The following is a 20,506-nucleotide window of genomic DNA, read 5'->3' as shown; positions in this document are numbered from 1 at the left end:
TATTTCAGGGTGTGTCTTATGTTTTCATGTACAACAATCTACATTTATTCAAATGCAGTCATGTCATCTTCTTCTGGAACATCGCCATGACATACTAAATGAGTCCGTCTGGCTGATGATCTTAACTGGGGCTTATTTTCAGGGAAACATTGTAATATATGCTGTGCTATTTATCTTCAATTTACTCTATAGATCTCGCTCCACTGCATCTTGCCATGGAGCTTCTTGTTGGAAATGAGCAATGAAGCCTGTGTGTTACCAGAGAGAGAAAAGAGCGTGCAATCAAATGATGTATTCTCTTTGCTCCCTCCTTGCAGAATCTCTCCCAGGAGCTTGGCTATAGTTCAATACCTATGCCACAGCTCCAAAGAGATGGTATTCTCTACAGCACTCTTTTTCTCCCTCCAGTTGACCCTTTTACGAATGATAATTCACTTCAATGACTAGATTCCGGTGTTCATTCTGTGTCCTTCCATCAATGACCCCAGCTGACACAAGTACTTACTATATATAGGCAGGCATTATTCTAGTTGTCATCATTATGTTACTCATTTAGCTTATATTCTAGTGAGAAAAACTAACAACACAACCAGAAAATGAATAAAGTATATAGATTAATAAGAGAAACTATAAAGCAGACAAGAATTGCATTTTCTCGGCAGAGAAAGTTGAAATTGACCAAGGGGTATTCCTGAAGAGATTTCCTTGAGTAACCTGAAGGAACTACGGGGGTTGTCTGTCGCTTTCTGGACAGGGATGTGGGAGAGGGAAGGATTCCACATACAGAGAGATTACTAGAGGGAGCAAAGAACTTGAGATGGAAATGTGCCTAACATGTTTGAGTTAAGTGAAGGGCAAAGTGTGAGCATGTGGGAGAGTAACAGAAGATGCAGCCACGCAGATGGCCAGCTCATGGAGAACTTTATAAACTATTGTAGGGAATTAGGCATTTAACCCGAGTGAAATAAATGGTTCATGCAGGTACTTTCGCAGGGGGATGAAACTATGCCTTGTATTTTAATAGAACCACTCTTTCTTCTATGTTGAAACTGTGAAATGGAGAAAGAGCCGAAGTGGTCAGACCAGTTAGGAGGCAACGGCAACAACCCAGGAAAGAGACGTTGAGAATGTAGAAAGGAGGTATCTCCGGATCCCTTTGAATGTTGAAAAAAATTACAATTTCCTAATGGAGTAGGTGAAGAATATCAGAAAAATAGGTAAGGATAACTTCAAGATATTTTGGTCAGAGCAACTGAAAAGTTTTAGTTGACTTTTACTGAGATGGGAAAGACTGCTATAGGAGCTGGTTTTTGGAGCTATGTCGAGAGATCAGTTTTGGATACGTTAACTTTGATATATGTCCACTGTATAACTAAGATAAAATTTTAAGTGGTGAATTAGAAATATGTGGATCTGATTTCAGAGGAGAAGATTTGTCTGAATGTAGGTATAAATTTGGAAGTTAGTAACATATTACAATGTAAAGCTGTGAGAGTACATTAAGGTCAGCTAGGGATTTTGTACAGATATAAAAGAGAAACAGTAATAGGACTGGGCTCTGGGTCAGTTCAATGTTTAGATTCTGGCTTTATGAGATGGGTGGGGGGGAGGACACATTTTTAAAACCGTAGAAGTAGCCAGTGGATAGTAGAATCAAGATATGGTGATGTGCCATAAGCAGATATATTGTTTCAAGAAGGACAGAATGACCCATAATGTCAAATGTCGTTAGTAGACTGCATAACCTCCTATCTGGGAATTAACTACTCTGAGAATTAATACAGAGGGTATTGGGGGTCTTGGTAAATGTTGAGGGGAAAAAATATTGGAAGAATTTAAGGTAGAATGGAAGTTTGAGTATTTTCAAAGAGGTAATGGGGTAGCTTTTGAGAATGGGAGTGGTTTTGTTATGTGTGATATTTAAAATGGAGGTAATAAAAGTGTATTTGTGTGCTGAATAGAATGGTCCAGGGTAGAGATAAAAGTGATACAAGAAGGTAGGGCTAAATGAATAAAAGGAAAGGTCGGCCTTAGCTACAAATAAGGACAGCTCTACCTTGTAAGAGGAGAAAAGCAGATTATATGAGCACAAATGCACATAAGTGGGAATTGGGTGCTGCAGAATTTCATATAGTTTATTCCGTGTTCTCAGTGAAAAGGGAAAAATGTCAGCAGCTGAGTGTGAGAAAAGAAAATGAGATATTAGGCATTTTTAAGAAAGAGGCTAATTCAGGAGATTAACATGTAAGAGACTGGGAGAGCAAATGGACAAGAAAGGTAAGACTGTGTAAAAACCTAAAAGTGCAGTGAATTTAGTGATCATGAACTGAAAAGTGAGATTACCCAGCAATTTCTTTTTCTTGGCCACCACCCTTAGCTGGACTAAGGTGGTCCGAGTTAGATTTATCCAGAGTTAATATTTTGCAAAGTACGTACCATGAGATAGGGGTCAAGATTTTGCGGGTATTTGTCTGGTAATTATTATAATAGATTTTTATGTAGCAGTAACTTACATATCTTTACAATGTGCCAGGTATTATTCTAAGCTTTTTACAATCATTCACTCATTTAAATCCAATAACAGCCCTATGAGGTAGACATTGCATTTCCCCATTTTTACAGATGAGGGAATTGAGGCACAGAAAGTTTAGGGTATGTGGCTAGTATCTTAAACTTACAGATGATCCGGCTAAGTCTCAAACCCTGGTGATCTATTTCTATAGCTCATACAGTCAAGGAATTCAAGTAGGATAAGGAAGGGGGAAAGGACATAGACTGAAGGTTCAGATGTGATACATGAATTGTTGGAATACTAGAGCGAGTGAGAAAGAAACATCATAAATACTGTATGAATACCTCAAAGCACCTCACACTAATATATTTCTCTACGAAAATACAGATACATAAGTTCATAGAAAAAAATCGGAAAGAACATATACTCCAGTCATAATGGTTGATCTGGAGAAATGACAAGTCAAAAAGGCAACTTATTTTTCTTTTAAATTATTGTTTCAGATTTCTTCAAGAAAAAAGTCTGAAACATAAAGGGGGCAAGCTTATGATTAAAAACAGTCTGTGCAAATAAAATTAAAATATCCCTCCATTTCCCCTTTCATTTAAATTACTTAGAAAACTCTGGTCAGTTTCTTGTGTATTCTTGAAGATGTATGTATTATTTGCCCTATGTGTATGTTGTATTGATATAAAGCATATGTATACTTAGAAAAGTGAACATATAAGTACTCAGCTCAATATAAATTATCCATAAGTTGAAATTTTTGTGCAACCAAAGAAATCAAATGAATAAGAAATAGCCAGCAATCCAGAAATCCCCTTATGCACCAACCGAATCACCCACTCCCTGCCTTCATCAACCCTAGTCTGACTTCTAACACAGCACATTTTTATTTCCTCATTTTTAACTTTATATAGAATCATACTTTATCTTATATTTGAGAAATCTATTCATGCTTTTAGAACTAGCTACCAGTATTTCATTTTCATTTGTATGTGTAGTATCACATTATAAAAATATACAACTAGTATTTAGTATTCTATTATTGATGAACAATTGGGGTATTTATACTCATTAGCTATTATAAATTGTGCAGCTGTGACTACTAGTCTTTTCTTTGGCTATACATCTTCTTATATAGTTTCAATAGAATTACCTGATTTTACCAATAAATGAGATCCTATTATATTTCTTTTCTGCAAGTGTTCTTGTTATATTAATGGCCTGTTGCATTATATTGCATTTCCCTCCAGCCATTTGTATTTTGACATGGTTGGTGGTATTTTGGCCTTGAAAAATGTTTGATGCAAGTTGAATGTATGAATCTTTATTCATGTTCAACAAAACGGTATCCTATAGAAAATATATCCAGTATTTTTTTATTTCAGTTCTTCTAGTGTAACATACGTTTTGTTAAACAGTTTTGGAAACTTACTTTTTTAATCTATTCTATGGAAAAGTTTAAATAGTATTAGAATAATTTGTTCTTTTTAGATTAGGTAATTAAATGGAAATTTTCTGGGTATTATCTTTATTATGTACTTAGATTTTGATAAGTTTTGCAATTATTTTATAATAATTGTAGGTCTATTGAGATTTTATGTATATCTTTGAGTCTGTGACAGTCATTTAAATGTTCTAAACTTCATCAATCCCATAGAGGTTTTCAAATTTGATTGAAATATTATTTTAGACATTTATAATTTTCTCTATATGTTCTATTTCCATAAACACTTCTGATATTATATATTTACCTCTGTGTTTTTTATTGCTTATGGAAGCTCATTGTTTATCTTTTAATTATATTTTTCAAACAGTCAAATCTTTAATTTGCTTATCAAATCTAATTTTTCTCACTAACTTATTTCTGCTTTCATATTTATCAAACTTTACTCATTCCTCTTTTAACTGATGAATTTAATACTTAAATAATTTTTTGATCCTCTAGTAAAGGATTCTTTATTGTCATTTCCATTTTAATTTTGTCCTTGCAAATAGTTGTTTAGTAGAGACTTTTAAGTTCCCTGATGTGTGAAGTTTCTTTTCTTTATCTTCCTTACTTTAATTATGTTTTTACATCATGATCAGAGAATATGGTACCTATAATTCCTGTCTTTAAATATTAAGACTTTTCTCTATGGTCTTACTATATGGTCACTTTTTGTGAATATTCCATAAGTGTTTTATAAGAATATAAATTACTAGATAACAATTGATTCATTAATTTGACAAATATTTACTGAGTGTTCACTATATGTTTGGCACCTGGAGGGTATGAAAAATAAAGTAGACAAACATACCTGTCCTATATTCTAGCTGGGGAAGAAATAAAAGCTGCTCATCTTAAATACATTATAGTGTATCTTTTAATATGATACATTCTATGGGGGAAGAAAGTGAAAGAGTAGTCTTGAAGGGTAGCCAGTTATGGTTTGTAAACTTATATGTGATGGTTTTGGAAAGCTTCACTGATAAAGTAGTATTTGAGCAAAGACTTGAAGGAGGCAAAAAAGAGGTCTTTCTGCATATCTAGAGGAAGGAACATTCCAGCCAGTGACAAGGCTCTAATGTGCCAGTATAAAAGCATAGTTGAGAAACAGAAAAAGGAGACGGGTGTGGCTGGGGAAGAGTGAAGCAAAGGGTACAGTGTAGAAAATAAGTCAGAAATGTAATGAGATCATTGGAAGGGTTTTGAGTTGTACCCTGATGGCAACAAGAAGCACTGGAGATTTTTGAGAAGAGCAAAAGTGATGTAATTTACAGTTTAAAAGGACCTTTCCAACAGTGCTGTGATGGATCAGAAAGGCTGCATGCAGTATACAGCAGATGAGAGATTATTTTCTCTCAGACTAGGATTGTAGCAATGAAGAAAGTAAGGAGAGGTTGAAGGTGGAATATTTGTCAAAGTAGATCCGAAAGAATTTCTTCTCACAGTGCCTGTAGGGTACGAAGGAAAGAAAGAAAGGAGGAAAACCACTGTTGTAGCCTGAGCAACTGGAAATACAGTATTCCTCAGATAAAGAACTCTGATGATGGAGTAGATACTGTGGGTGGATGTCAGCAGTGAGTTCTGGATACTTTTGGTTTGAGATGTCTGCTTGATAGCTAAGTCCCATAAGCCGTTAGGTGTCTGAGTTTTGAGTAGTTAGCTATCGAAGGATATTGTAACCACCAGGCAGGAGGCTATTACTGAGGATTGAGTAGAGAGAGAGAACAGAAGAGGTGCAAGTGCTGCTATTATGTTATAATGCTGGGGAAAGGTCAGAAACCAGCAAAGGAAACTAAGATGGAATTACCAGAATGGAAGGAGGGAAATAAAGAGACGGGGAGAAAACCTGATTAGAATCAGTTTAAGAGAAAATCAGAGAAGGGAATTGGAGAAAGTGAGCAGACTTTCAATATGTCTGTTTCAGAGGTGATCCATGTAATGGATATGTAGCCATAGTTCCTTCTCCGCCCCCAGCTGGCCCAGTTTGGTGTCTTCCTATTCACCGTGAGTTAGAAGTGGATTTGCCTTAACATTGGTGTCTGTAAAGCCCAGGCTCTGTTGCTTGTGGTGTAGTCATTATCTACAGGGATATTAAACCTGTCTGCAGCTATGAAGTTGATAATAGCTACCTGTCTTTCCTTCCTCTGCAATTCTTCTCTGGCGGTCTCTGGAGGAATTAGGTTAAGCATATCTGTACAGTTTCTTTTTCAGCCACTTTGATCAAAAGCATTACAAAAATACAAGGTTAAAAGTAAAGTACAATCTCATGATATACAGAGACTTGTTATTCTAAAACTATTCCCAGTGTTATTTATAGGTTATGTTATTTACTGAGTCACCTTTTCAAATTAGAATCTGAGCTAAAATAAATGGGAGAAAAACAGTTTTGACACTTAATTACCAAGAATAACAGGTATACTAGCTGTGAATTGTTTATGCCACCACAGTAATTTTTAACCAGGAAATACACTATTAAAAAATGAAACCAAACAGAATGACTGGCACCTTTAAAATAATCTAATATAGCTATTATAGAAAAAAAAATCATTTCTGATTATACTGAGTGATAAATTCCAGCATAGACTTTTTTTCTAGTCAGTTAATTTAGGACCCAGTGAAATATGTCTCCTCTTTCTGGTTGAGGTGCAAACTTAAACCCGAAGTATCCCAACTATGATTTCCTAAAGCTGGTCCCGAACATTTTCTTTAAATTATATAACAGTTTCTAAAACTCTTATTTCAATGGAAGTTTTGCCTTAAATATTTAAATGCCTGTCAAAGTACCGTAGAAGTGAGAATAGTGATATGAAGCTTTACACATTTTTAAGTTTTCTCTAACATTTAACAGTTGGTGCAAGCTCAGCCTATGAGGTAGATGCTGAAACTAAAACATTCCGTCTAGTCACATAGCTCCCCTGCAGTCAGCAGTCTCTTAACACAGCCACCAACTGATAGCATGAAATAACAGCACTGGATTTAAGAGAAAAGAGAAAAAAAATACAGAAGATTCATTCAGTAATCCACTTAATTTTACTGAGTCCCTGTGTATGGCCATGAATTTCCTGGGATCTTAGCATATAGTGAATATAAAAGGGGGAACAATCGATTTCAAGTGAGATACACTGAAGGCAGGAAGACAATAAGAAATAAATACTTAATAGTTAAAAATAAGGCTTAGTAAGAGGTTGGTCAGTGCTGTATAAATTTTGTAAAAATAAAGACAGGAAGCAGCATTGGTGTCAGCATTAAATAGGGTGATCAGAATGAGCCTCAGTGAGAAGATGTAACAAGCAGATACTGTCATTGGAAATAAATTTCTTGGCTGGGGCCACCTACTTGAAGAACAAAGATGTTCTGAAGTGAAGAGAAAAGGCAGGGAAGTCACCTTGGGAATGTGCCTCCATACCCTTAGGTCCTAGAGAGGGTACTGAGGGCGGTGCTCAGCAGCCAGGTAAGAGAATAAAGGATTGTAGAGAGATACTGGGGGACAGTTTTGCCTTGAGATGTTCAACCCCCTGGTACAAGCAAGGCATGGACAAATATGGTCCTAGCTGGGATAATTAGGTAACTGATTAAAAGCAACTGACCCAGCCTCCCACTATGAGATGAAGAAATCTAGAGCTACAGATCACTTTAGAAGTGTAAGCTCTGGTTAAAGAAAGCCTTCAGCTACTCTCTCCTGCTGCTGGGTTAATTGCAACTTGGTTGATTGCAATAGTATCTTGGGAAAGAAAAAAGCCTTTTAAAAAGAAAGTCGCTTATTCTGACAAGCACCACTACTGAAATATCTATTTCTATACCTAGATAACAGTATTATTATAATATTAAACACACACACACAGACCCACAGTTACACAAATACATAATTCCTCTTAAGCTTCGTGAGCTACAGTAGGATTCTTAATAGAAGAGAACTATAAGACAAAGTGCAAGTTTTGAAGTAAATTTAAGTTGTTCACTTCATTGGAACATAAAGTTATAATTAACATTTTTGATTATAGGTTATAAAATATTCAGAATATTTTATACATAATAACCTATACACATACTCGTAGAAACAGATATAAAAATATTACTATCAGTGAGTGGTTGCGCTGATTCTGTTTTTTCTTTCAGCATTGTAATGTACAGACAAATTACTTAAGCATCATTCTGATTTTATGAAGTTAGCTTTATCAATGTCTGTGCACAGAACACACATACACAGATTTCAAATGAAATTATTGCATTTCGACAAATCTTGCTTTATCTGATACTTCTTTTAAATATTATTCAATCATAAAGTTGAAGGGAGTCTTTACAATGATTACAATTAATCCTATCTTTATGCACTTAACTGATAAATACAATATGCATAAGTGTCATCGTGGAATGACACCCACCAAGTTGTCATAAAGGAAGTTTTGACAAGTCTACACAAGAAGAGAACTCTAGGAAATACAGATTAATGAATCAAATAAATTTAACCTAAAACACCATAATAATGAACTTTTAAACAGATATTAGATTAAAAAGATACAATATGACATCTTTTGAAATTCACTATAGAGGAAGGTGATAAAAACCATGGAAACAAGAAGCAAGAATATGATAGCTTATCACAAAACATTCTGATATATTAGTTAATCTTAACTAGATATTTTTAAATGTTATCAAATAGCCTTCAAATTTCCCTATGAAAGTGCTAAGAAAATAGAAAAATAATTATTTCTCGAGAACATGACTTACACTAACAGTAACTCCTAGAGGAAAAGGACTGATTCAGGAACCACAACTATCTACAGTTTTCTTTTTAGGATAAATGATTCTTTAAAGATTAGTCTACCAGAGAATATGATTTTAGATTAAGCATGCAAAGAAAGAAATGTATAACTCAGACGTTTTCTCCACAATCTGTAGATTTAGCATTAATAAGGGATTAATCCAATGATTGATAATGAAAATCAAAATAATATATTGTTATAAAACTCCTTCTCTATTCAAAAGAATTATTGAACATGTAATGCAATGTGAAACTTAGAAAGATCATAAAAACTGGACCCAACAATATGAAAAAATTGTTTATCTGTGGAGTAATGCAATGAGGTTAAGATGAAAAATGTATTTCAAGTGTTTTGCACATACTTTTGCTTTAATCCAATTTTGATATTGTTTCACCAGTCAAAATCAATTGGCTACTGTGTAATGCTATTTAAGATGCAAATTTTCAGTTTCTTTGTTAGCTCAGTATTTCAGTGTCCCTCAGAGTAGTAGGAACACTCATTATCTTTGATATGCATTTATCATTTTTAAATTGTATAATATAGGTATCACTATAAAACTAGAAAGGTTTTGTGTATACCCTCTATTATCAATGCTTTATCAAAAAAAAAAAAGAAAGAAAAAAAAAAAGATGAGAGAAGCCCAATAACCAGGTCTGAACCTTCTTGATTTTTCTCATTCTTCATATTTGTGATATCAGAATTTGCTCCTACATGGGAAATGAAAACGTATGAAATAAGTTGACATTTCAAGACAGATACCCTAGTTGAAGATTAATGTTTTAGTTCACTTTTTTTCTATCTCCTTGCTCTAGCAAGAGGCAGCAGAAAATAACCTTGGTTATCCAAGGAAGATAAATTGCTTTTGAATCTCTGATGGAAGGTCAGGTCTCTCCCACCAAGGAAGAAAGAACAAATTATCAGCACATATAAGAAGAATAAAACCTAGAACATTTCTACTAATAACAAAGGAGATTTGATACATACACAGAGATGAAAAAAATTTATAACTGCTAAAAGAGCTCATATAGCCAATGACTTTATATTAACTATATGAACCACAGCAGTTATTAAAAATAATAACAGAAATTAAACAAAATGCAATAATATTGGGAAACTTTAGGATAGCACTCACTCATTAATTGAATAAGGATGCAAATAATAATAAAGTGTATCCACAAACACACACACACGTTATCCACAAAGCTTTAATACAATACAGTGTGTTGATACCATCTTGTTTGTCCTTTATGAGATATCAGAATGTAAAGATGATTTATTTGGCCTTATAGAAAAGCTCGCAATACAGTAAAATTTGAAGTTAATAAGAAAAATCTATCTAAATAAATCAAACAATTTGAAATTAACTGTTAAACAAAACACTGTCCTAGATAGTTCCCATATCTAGACTATCCAGGCTGTAATTACTGACTTTTAAAAAGATCAAATAAAATGATTATAGTACATATATTATATTTGATATGGACAATGCTGAATATAAAGGAAATTTTATAGCTCTAAATACAGTTGACCCTGGAACAATACAGGTTTGAATTGTGCGGGTCCACTTATATGTGGATGTTTTAAATCTGCAGTTAAGTGGATCTGCACAGTTCAAACCCTTGTTGTTCAAGAGTAAAATTTATTTTTGATCCATGGTTGGAAATCTGCATATGCAGAGGACTCACTTAGGTTATATGAGGATTTTCAGCTCTGTGGTTGGTCGATGCCCCGAATTCCTGCATTGTTCAGGGGTCAACTGTACTTTCATTATTATACTAGAGAGTCTGAAATAAATGAATCAATCATTTAACAAAGGAGGGAAAAATACCAAGAGTGAAACAAACTAATGTGTCAACATACCATGTTTCCCTGAAAATAAGACGTAAGTGGAAAATAATCCCTGGCATGATTTTTCAGGAGGACATCCCCTGAACATAAGCCCTAATTGCATCTTTTGGAGCAAAAATTAATATAAGACCCGGTCTTATTTTGGGGGAAACACAGTAGGATCTTCAATTATAACAAATTATCACTCTGGTGGGGATGTTCATAAAGGAGGGAGGCTATGGATTTGTGGGGGTAGAGGTATATAGACAATCTCTGTATCTTCCCCTCAATTTTGTTGTGAACATTAAACTGATCTTTTTTAAAAAAAAGTCTTAAAAGTCTTAAACTTATCTTTAAAAAAATAATAATGACAAAGTAAATGAAGTGAATGTTAAATAATTTGAAAAATAAGAAGTGAACTGTATCTAAGTATTATTAGGCGAGCAAAAGATTCTGTAAAGGAAGAAGGGAAACATTTTCTTCCCCTATTGTTTTGGCACGTAGCATGGGCTCTTCACTGGCTGGACACTGCTCGTTCTGAAGTGGCTGCAGCTGAGAGATCCTGGGACCTCTGGCCAGAGTTGGCAGAAGGTAAGCATTCGTACTATGTCAGTGTCCCAGGTCTTCGCTGGCACTGTCTGGTAGAAGCAAGAGTGATATTTCTTCTAAATTTACACTGGCAGAGACCATGTTGCTATGAACTAGTTCTTTGGGTATAGAGATTCTGGTAAGATTTGATATGAGTTCTCTTGTTTTCTATTGATCCTGTTCCTCCTGGGTATGGTCCTGCTTTTCTTTTGTCTCTGTCATTCCCTAAGGAGGGAAATTGTAGGATAGAACACAAGCAAATTTCCTGTAAGCCTATTTGTTAGAGCTGGTTTCACGAACTGGTGAGTTCACGGTTCTCACCAGACCGGCATCTGTTTAGATGAAATTTGCTGTGGGTCCTCTATGTAAAAACTGGATGAGGTTTTCTTTTCATCTTGTTCTATATCCTGAGAGTTTGGCTTTATGACCAATGAGAATATTCCATGTGGCCTCCACCTCTAGAACGTACATATACTGGTGTGCATCTACTGGCCAGTCAAATAGATAGAGATTTTAAGACACAAAGTCACAAGCAGCATTCTTTTTGTCTGGCTGTGCCAGGGACAAATTTCAGGGAAGTTTGTCATAAGGGGTCCCAGTCTATAACGGGCCTTTAGTCTAAACTTTTGCTGTTTTGCTAGTGCTGGAAAGGTACCATTCCAATAACGTGAGCCCCTTGTCACAGGAAGCATCTTACGTTCCCCTGACAGACGAAAAACTCATTTTCACTCCACCATTCTTACCACCTGTGACAACTCTGGGACTAAACTCTTAGGTCCTGAAGGCTGCTTATCTGCAACCACTCAGCGACACCTGTTGCACACATGGTAAAGATTTACTCTAAGCCTGGGATGTTGCATACAAGTCTTGTTGGATTGAGTCACCATTGGAATGAATATATGAATGGAGAGCCCTTTTGTTAATGTCCAGACAATGGATCTTTTGAATTGGGAAAAATGTCTATATTTTTCAAAAGTTTAGAGAGTTCTCATACTAAACAGCTGTCTTACTGGTATGTCATGGAAGATCTAATTGAAAAGAGAACTCAAGGGAGTATAACTATTAGCCATCAGGATTCCCTTACCAAGATGAAAGAACAGAGATTAGGCTTTGAACAAAAGTAATAAAAATTAAAATCCATTCCCCTTCTCCACCTTCTTATGTACCCCTTCCTCCCCAAGTCCCTGTCTCTGCTCCTCCAGCAAATCTTTTGGATCTCGGGACACCAAGTCTAAATTCCCTTTTGCGAAATCCAGCTCCTACTTCTCAACAAATTTCCTCCGCTACCCAAACTCCTCCAACTTCCCCCCCCAAAAAGTCCTGTAAACACGCAGCTACCTGTTTTAACTTCTTTTCTCCTAGGCGATCTATGGAAAGCACTGGCCTGGCCTCCGGGTCCAGGGTGGACAGGTTATTTATATAAATCCTGAATGTTAGGAGGTGAATGTGGCAGAAGCACCTGGCATAAGAGATAAGGCTACCTGTGCTGTCCCTGACGACAGCTCCTGCTTCTAGGGCTCTGTAATCAGGCCCTGCAGTTTCAGGCCTTTGTATGCAATGCTCTTTGTGGATGGATCCTAGAATCCCCACCACAGAGAATTCATGTACCCTGGACAGCAGGTCTTTTACATTATAAAGCCCTTTTACCTCCACTTCCATAAGATCCCACCAAATTTAGAGAGGAACTAGGAAGGTTAGTGGCCATTCAAAACGCTACTCACAGAGACCGATTGTCTGCTGAGGAACACTCTTCTCACCCATGATTCCACTGGAGTTATCGGACAAGCCAGACATCACTAGGAGAAAACCCTCTTCACACAGTAAACAGAGGGCCAGAAATTCTCCCAGGCCCTCCTGCAAATGTCCAGGAAATGGCTCAGTTGGAGGTTCATATTCAGGGACTGATGAGAGCACTAGTAGACGATTTCCCCACTCCAGTGAGTTGGTCTAAGGTTGAATTGTGTGCTCCTAAAGGAGAGCATTGAAGGCCTTTCCTAATGCTTTAGCACATTTTTCAGAAGCACACTAGCTGATTAAACCTCGAAGCTCCAGAACACAGGACTATTTGATTTCCACCCTCCTAGGAAATATTCTCCTTTATATAGAGGCAAATTCAAAATATTGTAGGTGGAAGGGCCAGCCAACCTACAAGTTAATAGAATAACAACAGAAACACTACTCAATTTTTTTAAAACAGCTTGCAGGACGAATACGGGATGGGGGCGGGGGGAGATAAAATCAACAATCTCACTCTGCTACTTGAATCTTTAGAGACAAAACTGGAACTCTAAGAGCAACTCAGAGTTCATTAAGAGCCCTTTCTATTTGCTTCCAGACATTTGCAGATACTGTAAGAAAAAGACAGTGGGAAAATAATTGTCCTACACTTAAGAGAAAGGAAATTTAAAAAACAATCGCCCTAGGCTCCAGCGCCCCTAGAAGGTCTAGTCTTCTCCTTCTGTGGGAAAATTCTCCCTCAATTGACAGGATCAGCTCATCCTCAGTCGCACCCAGAGTCCACCATTAAATTAAAAATAGAAAATTGGGAACTGAATTTTTAAATTGACACTGGTATTACTTTCTCTACCATTCATTCAGAATATTTATCGCTACCTGTCACCTCTGATTCTATTCAAGCTGTCAGAATCTCTAGGCTACCTATTTCATTGCCTAAATCTCAGCCCAGCCCAATATCCTTGGGACCCCTTAACACCGTCATGACTTTCTAGTTCTAATTCCTTACCACTACTACATCTATTTGGTAGAGATGTGTTATGTAAATTTGATGCCACTATGAAATGTAACAACAAAGGCGTTTTTATTTCTGACCAGCCCTCAGACCAAACCCCAAGTCTCCTACTTTCTTTATTGGAAACTCATCTTAATTTAAATTCCTCGGAAGAGGATAAACCTTTTAAAGATGCCCCAATTAGTCTCTTAGCCACATAATGCAAGTGAAGTTGGACTGTTACTGAGTGCAGAGCCCACATACATTACTTGGGGAAAAAAAAAAAAAAAAAAGTTTCCATCAGTAGCCTCCCATCCTTTCTCCAGAGATGCAGAGCAAGGAGTTGAACTTATAATAGACTCTTTTGCAGCAGGGTGCCCTTGTCTTTACTTCTTCACCTTGCAACACTCCAATCTTACCAGTGAAAAAGCAGGTAAATTTGACGCCTATGGAAATCAACTCTATCAGTGTGTAAAAAACCTGAGAGCCATAAAGTCTTTTGTAATCCCCCCAACGCCCTATAGTCCCTAACCCAGCAACTATTCTTACCTCAATTCCTGCTGATACAGCCTAGTTTACAGTAATTGACTTCCACTCAGCTTCCTTTTCAATGCCATCCCATCCTGACTCACAATTTCTTTCTGCATTTATATTTAGAGGGAGACAGTTAACCGGGACTTGCCTATCTCAGGGATATTATGAGTCACCCTGAATGTCTTCCCAAGCCCTTACAACGTATCCATTACCCAAGGCTCCGTTCTTGTTCAGCACGTTAATGACCTTTTACTCTGTAACCCAAGCACGCAGGGCAGGCGTTCTTACAGGCTCCCTCATTTTCCCGAAAGCGTTAGCCGACTGAGTCTAAACTTCAGTGGTTTTAAACAACTGTTACCTTCTTAGGACAGGAGAGGTCTTAGGGTATTCGAAAGCTCACCCCCAAAATGCCTTGAGTCAGTTTTGTCCAGCTCTCTCCCCTAAATGGGGTGGGGGGCAGGGAGACAGTTATGTCACTTTTTAGGGATACCTGGCAACCATGGGAACGATTCCTTCTTTTGCTAACTGTTGCCGTGCCTCCTCCCAGATTCCACCCCAGAGCCCATTGCCTGAACTCCAGAGGCATTAACCTCCTATGAAGCCTTAAAATTCACAGCTCCAGCTCTCAGCTTACCTAATTTTGACAAAACGTTTCATCTTTACTGCCATAAAAACAGTAAGGTTGCCACAGGTATCCTCAGACAAGCTTTTGCCTCTCAGATGCATCCTGTGGCAGATTTCTCACGTCAGCCCTTAGGGCATTAGGTGTATTCCTAAGCTTGGCTTCAGTCGCTGCAGCTGACACCTGGATGGACAACAGCCAGTCCTCGTCTAGTAGGCTTTCCTATCTACCTGTGTGTTCTCCACGCCGTGTCTGTTCTCTCACAAGTTCCTAAGACACAGCACCTCTGTCATGATGACAGGCCACTTATGAACAGGCCCTTTGTCTTACCCTTCCATTTTCTTACATCACGCTAACACTGAGTCCAGCTACTTTCCTACCCCTCCTTGCTGATGAAGAGCCCCACTGCCTCCCACTATTGCTTTGCAGCTGCAGCAATGGTCTCAGAGCCACGCGAGGTCCCCCCTTGACACCCTCGTAAACAACCTGGACTTCTAGGTTATGGTGGGTTCTATAAATGGAATTTCTCGGGGAATATAATAGCAGCTGTTTATGCCACTGTTTTCCCATATGAAACATGGTGGCATACTCTGCCCAGTGTAAAAATAGTCCTAGCGGCTGGATTTTCACAGATTTATCCTGACTCCAGATATGCTCTTGGTGTCTTCCATGCTGTTGGCACAATTTAAAAATGCCATGGATTCCTAACCTCTGTAGGTACTACTCCTATTGCTAATGTGTATATAATGACTGCCCTATTGTAAGCTATTATTCCCCTCCCTTTTAAAATTGCCTTTGTTTACTGTTCAGCCCTTACTAAGGAAACTGGCATCATATCTTTAAGAAATGATAGAGCTGGCAAGGACGCTAAATATGCAGTCCCAAACACACCCAACCCCTGTCCTTTCTCTACCTCATTTTTAAACCTGTCTTTATCCCTGACTGATATGATTAACTATCAGACAAATGCAGCACAATCTGAAAAAGATAAATGGATACTAAAAGGTGCCAGACAATGATCAAATAGATTATACATTGAGCCAGACTTCCTGTTGCCCCTTTTGACTTTTTGGCTTCTACTTATGTCCCATCCAATGGGACATATGCACGGGTGAGGAACAATTAAGGAACTAAAAGACAATTAGTTCTGCCCTGGAATCCACAAAATTTCTGAACAAATTATTTCTCAGTGCACCATATAAATCTCACCAGATTTCTGGAAGAAATCAATACACCCCATGAAGTCCTCCAAGGCCCACACTGCTCTTTGCAGCAGTCCAAATGGATTTATGACTTGCTTCCAACTTTAGTCTGTTCTCACTGTTTGGTTATTGTCTGCATGTTTAGTGGATGGACTAAATGCTATCTGACTAGATATGCTGATACCACAACAATAGTATAAAGTAATTAATAACTGAGATTATTCCACCTTTTGGCATTCCTTTATGGATTCAATCTGGCCAAAGAACTCATTTTACAGCAGAGATAAACCACTTGCTTACAAAGACTCTGGTGTACTCATTAAAATTTTATACCCTGTAGCATTCTCAATCAGGGCAAGTGAAATGTAAAAAAATTAGACATAAAAATGACTTTAGGAAAGATCTATCAAGAAACTTTACTCAGAAGGATTACCTCCAGCCCATTTAAGATCCAGAATAGGACACATAGATTGGCACCTTTTGAAATAGTGTTTGGATTCCCAACCCATGCCTACTGGCCCCTCTAAACCTTCTATTTTTGGATTAAATGAACACAGTAGAATCTTAAGCGAACAATTTGGTGCTATGACTAGCCAGCCATATACAAGAACTGACAGTGTACTTGAAGCATACTGCTAACAGGTACAAGGGTCATACCCTCCACCAGCTGACAAGCCTTGACATCCCTTTTGACCAGGAGACCAGTGTACAGCAAAGTGTTTAGAAAACATGTACTGTTGCTTCACTGGGACGAACCATATGAGATACCATATGAGGTACTGCTAACCACCTACACTGCCATCCAAATAAAAGAAAAATCTTCCTGGATCCATGCAAGTCACTCCAAAATAGGCCAGGTCATCACTCCCAAGAGAATCTCTACAGGTGACCTTAAAGTAAGGAATTCCATAGCCAATTCCCAGCTTCAGAAATAAACAGCATCATGAAGTAGACAACTTTTCCCAAGATCACGGATCAAGAAACTTTGCTTTCACTTATCCTATCTTTTTAAAGACTACACACACACACACACACACACACACACACACACGGACACCTTTTCTTATTAATCAACACTTTTTCTTCCACAGTTATTAATCGCTTATTAGAAGGCTGACTAAAGATGGCTTGTTTCATTCTGTCCAACTCACTCTGAGTTTCTGCTATGGGTTCTTTCATTCTGCTTGTTCTTGCTCTTATTAATCTTTCTTTTTCAACAGGGCACATGAACCCCCCTTCCTCTCCCAGCCCCCATGCCAGTGTACTTAACCCTGGCCATGTTAACTAATTTATCTGACCATTGGTTATGCCAACATCTAGTGCAGAAGAACCTAGTTTTCCTTCCTGCCAGTGTGAAGGCCTGGTGAAAGAAGCATGGAAGATGGATGACAGAGTATGGTATCCACGACTAGAAAAACATCACTCCGTCTCCTTTTCTGGTGAGTTATACGATCCCAGAAAAACCTCTACAGCAGCTCAAGGACTGTCCCTTGCCCAGATAAACACAATAAGTGAGAATTACCCCCTTTGTATTGAAACAGAAATGCCACTGGACTTTTCCTGGGTGACATAACAGTACTGTATTGCATCTTCAAACCTGTCAAGGTGATTAAAAGTGACTCTGTCACTACCTTCTACAAAAAGAACAGAGGTTTGCCAAATCAGCAAATGTTTTTGGATGGTTCAGAGTCTAGTACCTGTACAACTTGTGATATCTCAGCTGTTCCCCTAACTGGACTGCCCAATACCCCAGACTACATTTGGGTGGAACAAAATCTGGAATAACTTGACCAGGTGACAGAGCCAACATTTATAGCTGCCAAAGCCACACTTCAGGCCTCCTACATCAGATCTTTTGCCACCTGTTCTGCTCTTACAAACTGACAGGAATACATGGAAAATGGAAATATGTGATTGCTAACATTACTAGTTGCAAAGGTCATGGAATGTCCCAGATCTGGGAAATTATAGGTTCTACTCTGACCTTATGTTTAAATAACATTGGTCTTTTTATCGTATGTAGTGACAAGATATATAAAGTGTCACCACCTAAATGGTCAGGACAATGTGGACTGGGATACCTTGCTCCTTCTCTCACCAGATACCCCACCTGGATGAATTATAAACTTAGGCTTCTTTGTCCATAAACTTGTGCCATATAAACGTATTGGACAAAAAACTCATGGAAAATCCACTTGTATGTCACCACTTCAGGAAGACTTTTTTTTTTCCCCCCCAGTGTTGACAACTTTATTCCAAAGCTTTGGACCTTATAAATTGGAAAAGCAATCTAAGTCTTTCCACGGTAATAGAACAAAAGTTCGATACCACATAGTGGTTTGGAACTACTCTAGTCAGAAGAGCTTAGCCTCTGTTATACTGGAAAATAGTGGTGCTCTAGACACACTGAGTGCCCAGCAAGGAGGAACTTATGCAGTCATTGCTGAACAATATTGTTTCGATGTAAATCAAATGGGACAAACAGTATCGAACTTAAACCTATTAAAAGAGAATCTTAACATTTTCCATCAGGTAAATGATACACAGCCATTTTATAGGACTGATATATTCCCAGGGTGGGAAGACTGGTTTAAAAGGTTGTGGGGAAATGTGTTTTCATTCGTTCTTTGTTTGTTTGTTCATTGTCTTTCTAATCTACATTCTTTTTTTCCCTTTGCAGATCTCTTACCACTTACCTGCTAACCTGATTCTGCCCTCCACAGTCATCAGCTTGGTTTTGGAAGTTTCTAAGGAGAGAACTGATGAGGTGCAGGATAAGCTGCCTCCAAATATGCCATTTTGGCATATTGATAATTTTGAATTAAAGTTACTTAACAAATAGCCAGTGCAAGAAGGACACTCTGACCCTTCTTTGTCTCTCTGAAAGCAGGAAATAAACTCTTACAGGTGAAGAAAACCATTCCTAAACCTGGAGAGTAGAAGGCATCCTTATTGCCAGTGACAGGGAATTCAGGACCAAGAAGACTGTATAAACAAACTGTTACTTCTTCATTAATTTGCTAACCCAACCCCAAAGCCCTTAGTCAATTCTTCAATAACTGTTTCTTTGCTTAAAAGGTATAAAAGCTACTTTTTCTCTGCATTAGTTAAAAGTATACAATGGGGGAGAGAAAAGAATGTATGTGGTTGAAATAATATCAACTATAACTACAAATTGTTTAGGAGAATTAGAGTCAAATTTCATTTCTAATACTTGTCAGAGATCCTGTATCTATACACAAGTGTCTTCTTACTTGTAAAGATTTCTCATGTTTTATTTTATCTGTAAACACTAATTGGTTTTAAATTTGAATATGAGAAAGTTACTTTCATCATAAAGCATTAGTATGTAATATAGGTGGCATATTTGTAGCCTATTGGGTTCTATTTATTGACTGCATGTTTATTTTTCATAAAATGTGTTCATGAAATGCACAGAGAACACCAAAGTTAAAGAAATCGTATCCTTTTTATATCCCAAGAAAGCCAATATTCTCAGATATAAATGACATTGCACAATGCCCTGAAAGAATATAGTTCCTATATAAGTATGTCAGCAAAAATATTAAAGTTTAACAGTGTTATGCCAGAAGCTGGATTGTCTAAAAGATATACTCATAAAACTCTCACTATATTAGCACAGCTATAAACAATTATCTGTAGCATTACTAGTAATATCAAAGGTCTATCAATTGCAAGCTCTTAACTCCAGAACTCATGTGGCATTATTTGAAAAATTGTGAATGTATTTGTGTGTACTCATTTAGAAGGGTGGAGATCATCAATAGTTTTAATCAAATTGTTATTTGTATTTTGATTCCATAAAAGAGTTATATATCCTTATACAACATTAAATGTTCTTATGTATAATATTTTACTACTTATAACAAATCTAATAATGATATTGTCTCAGAATTATATGTGATCCTAAATTGTTCAAATTCCTTAAGCTATTACCTGCCTTAGTTTTAAATACATTTAAGATGAACATATGCCATTTTAGGCCATTTAATTCCTAGTCATGTGTTTTAAAATTACAATATAATTTTACTTCATTTGAGTCTCTTATGTTTTGTGTTTAAATACCTGCTGGCACAACTACATGATTTATGTGTGCCTTACAAGACATATTAAATGTTTAACATTCACAATGACAATTCTTAATTACTTTATTGATATAGCAAAATATTCAATTAAGTTTGCCTCAAAGTCATTTATGAAACAAGTCATAGATCCCT

The 20,506-nt window shown here is 37.1% G+C and overlaps 1 long non-coding RNA gene across 1 annotated transcript in view; it reads left to right on the top strand.

Moving 5' to 3' along the window:
- LOC141571305 (uncharacterized) overlaps window positions 1–20,273 on the top strand; it is a 139,493-nt gene extending 119,220 nt beyond the window's left edge. Inside the window, exons 3-5 of the long non-coding RNA XR_012496068.1 lie at window positions 11,099–11,185; window positions 17,489–17,707; window positions 18,949–20,273. This is a non-coding gene — a long non-coding RNA (uncharacterized LOC141571305). The remainder of the gene's footprint in view (window positions 1–11,098; window positions 11,186–17,488; window positions 17,708–18,948) is intronic.
- Window positions 20,274–20,506: the final 233 nt, after the last annotated feature.

The sequence above is a fragment of the Rhinolophus sinicus genome, linkage group LG04 (genome assembly GCF_036562045.2).
Source record: "Rhinolophus sinicus isolate RSC01 linkage group LG04, ASM3656204v1, whole genome shotgun sequence".
Classification (NCBI taxonomy): Eukaryota; Metazoa; Chordata; class Mammalia; order Chiroptera; family Rhinolophidae; genus Rhinolophus; species Rhinolophus sinicus.
Note: the sequence above shows the minus strand (reverse complement) of the source record. Positions and strands in the feature narration are given on the sequence as shown.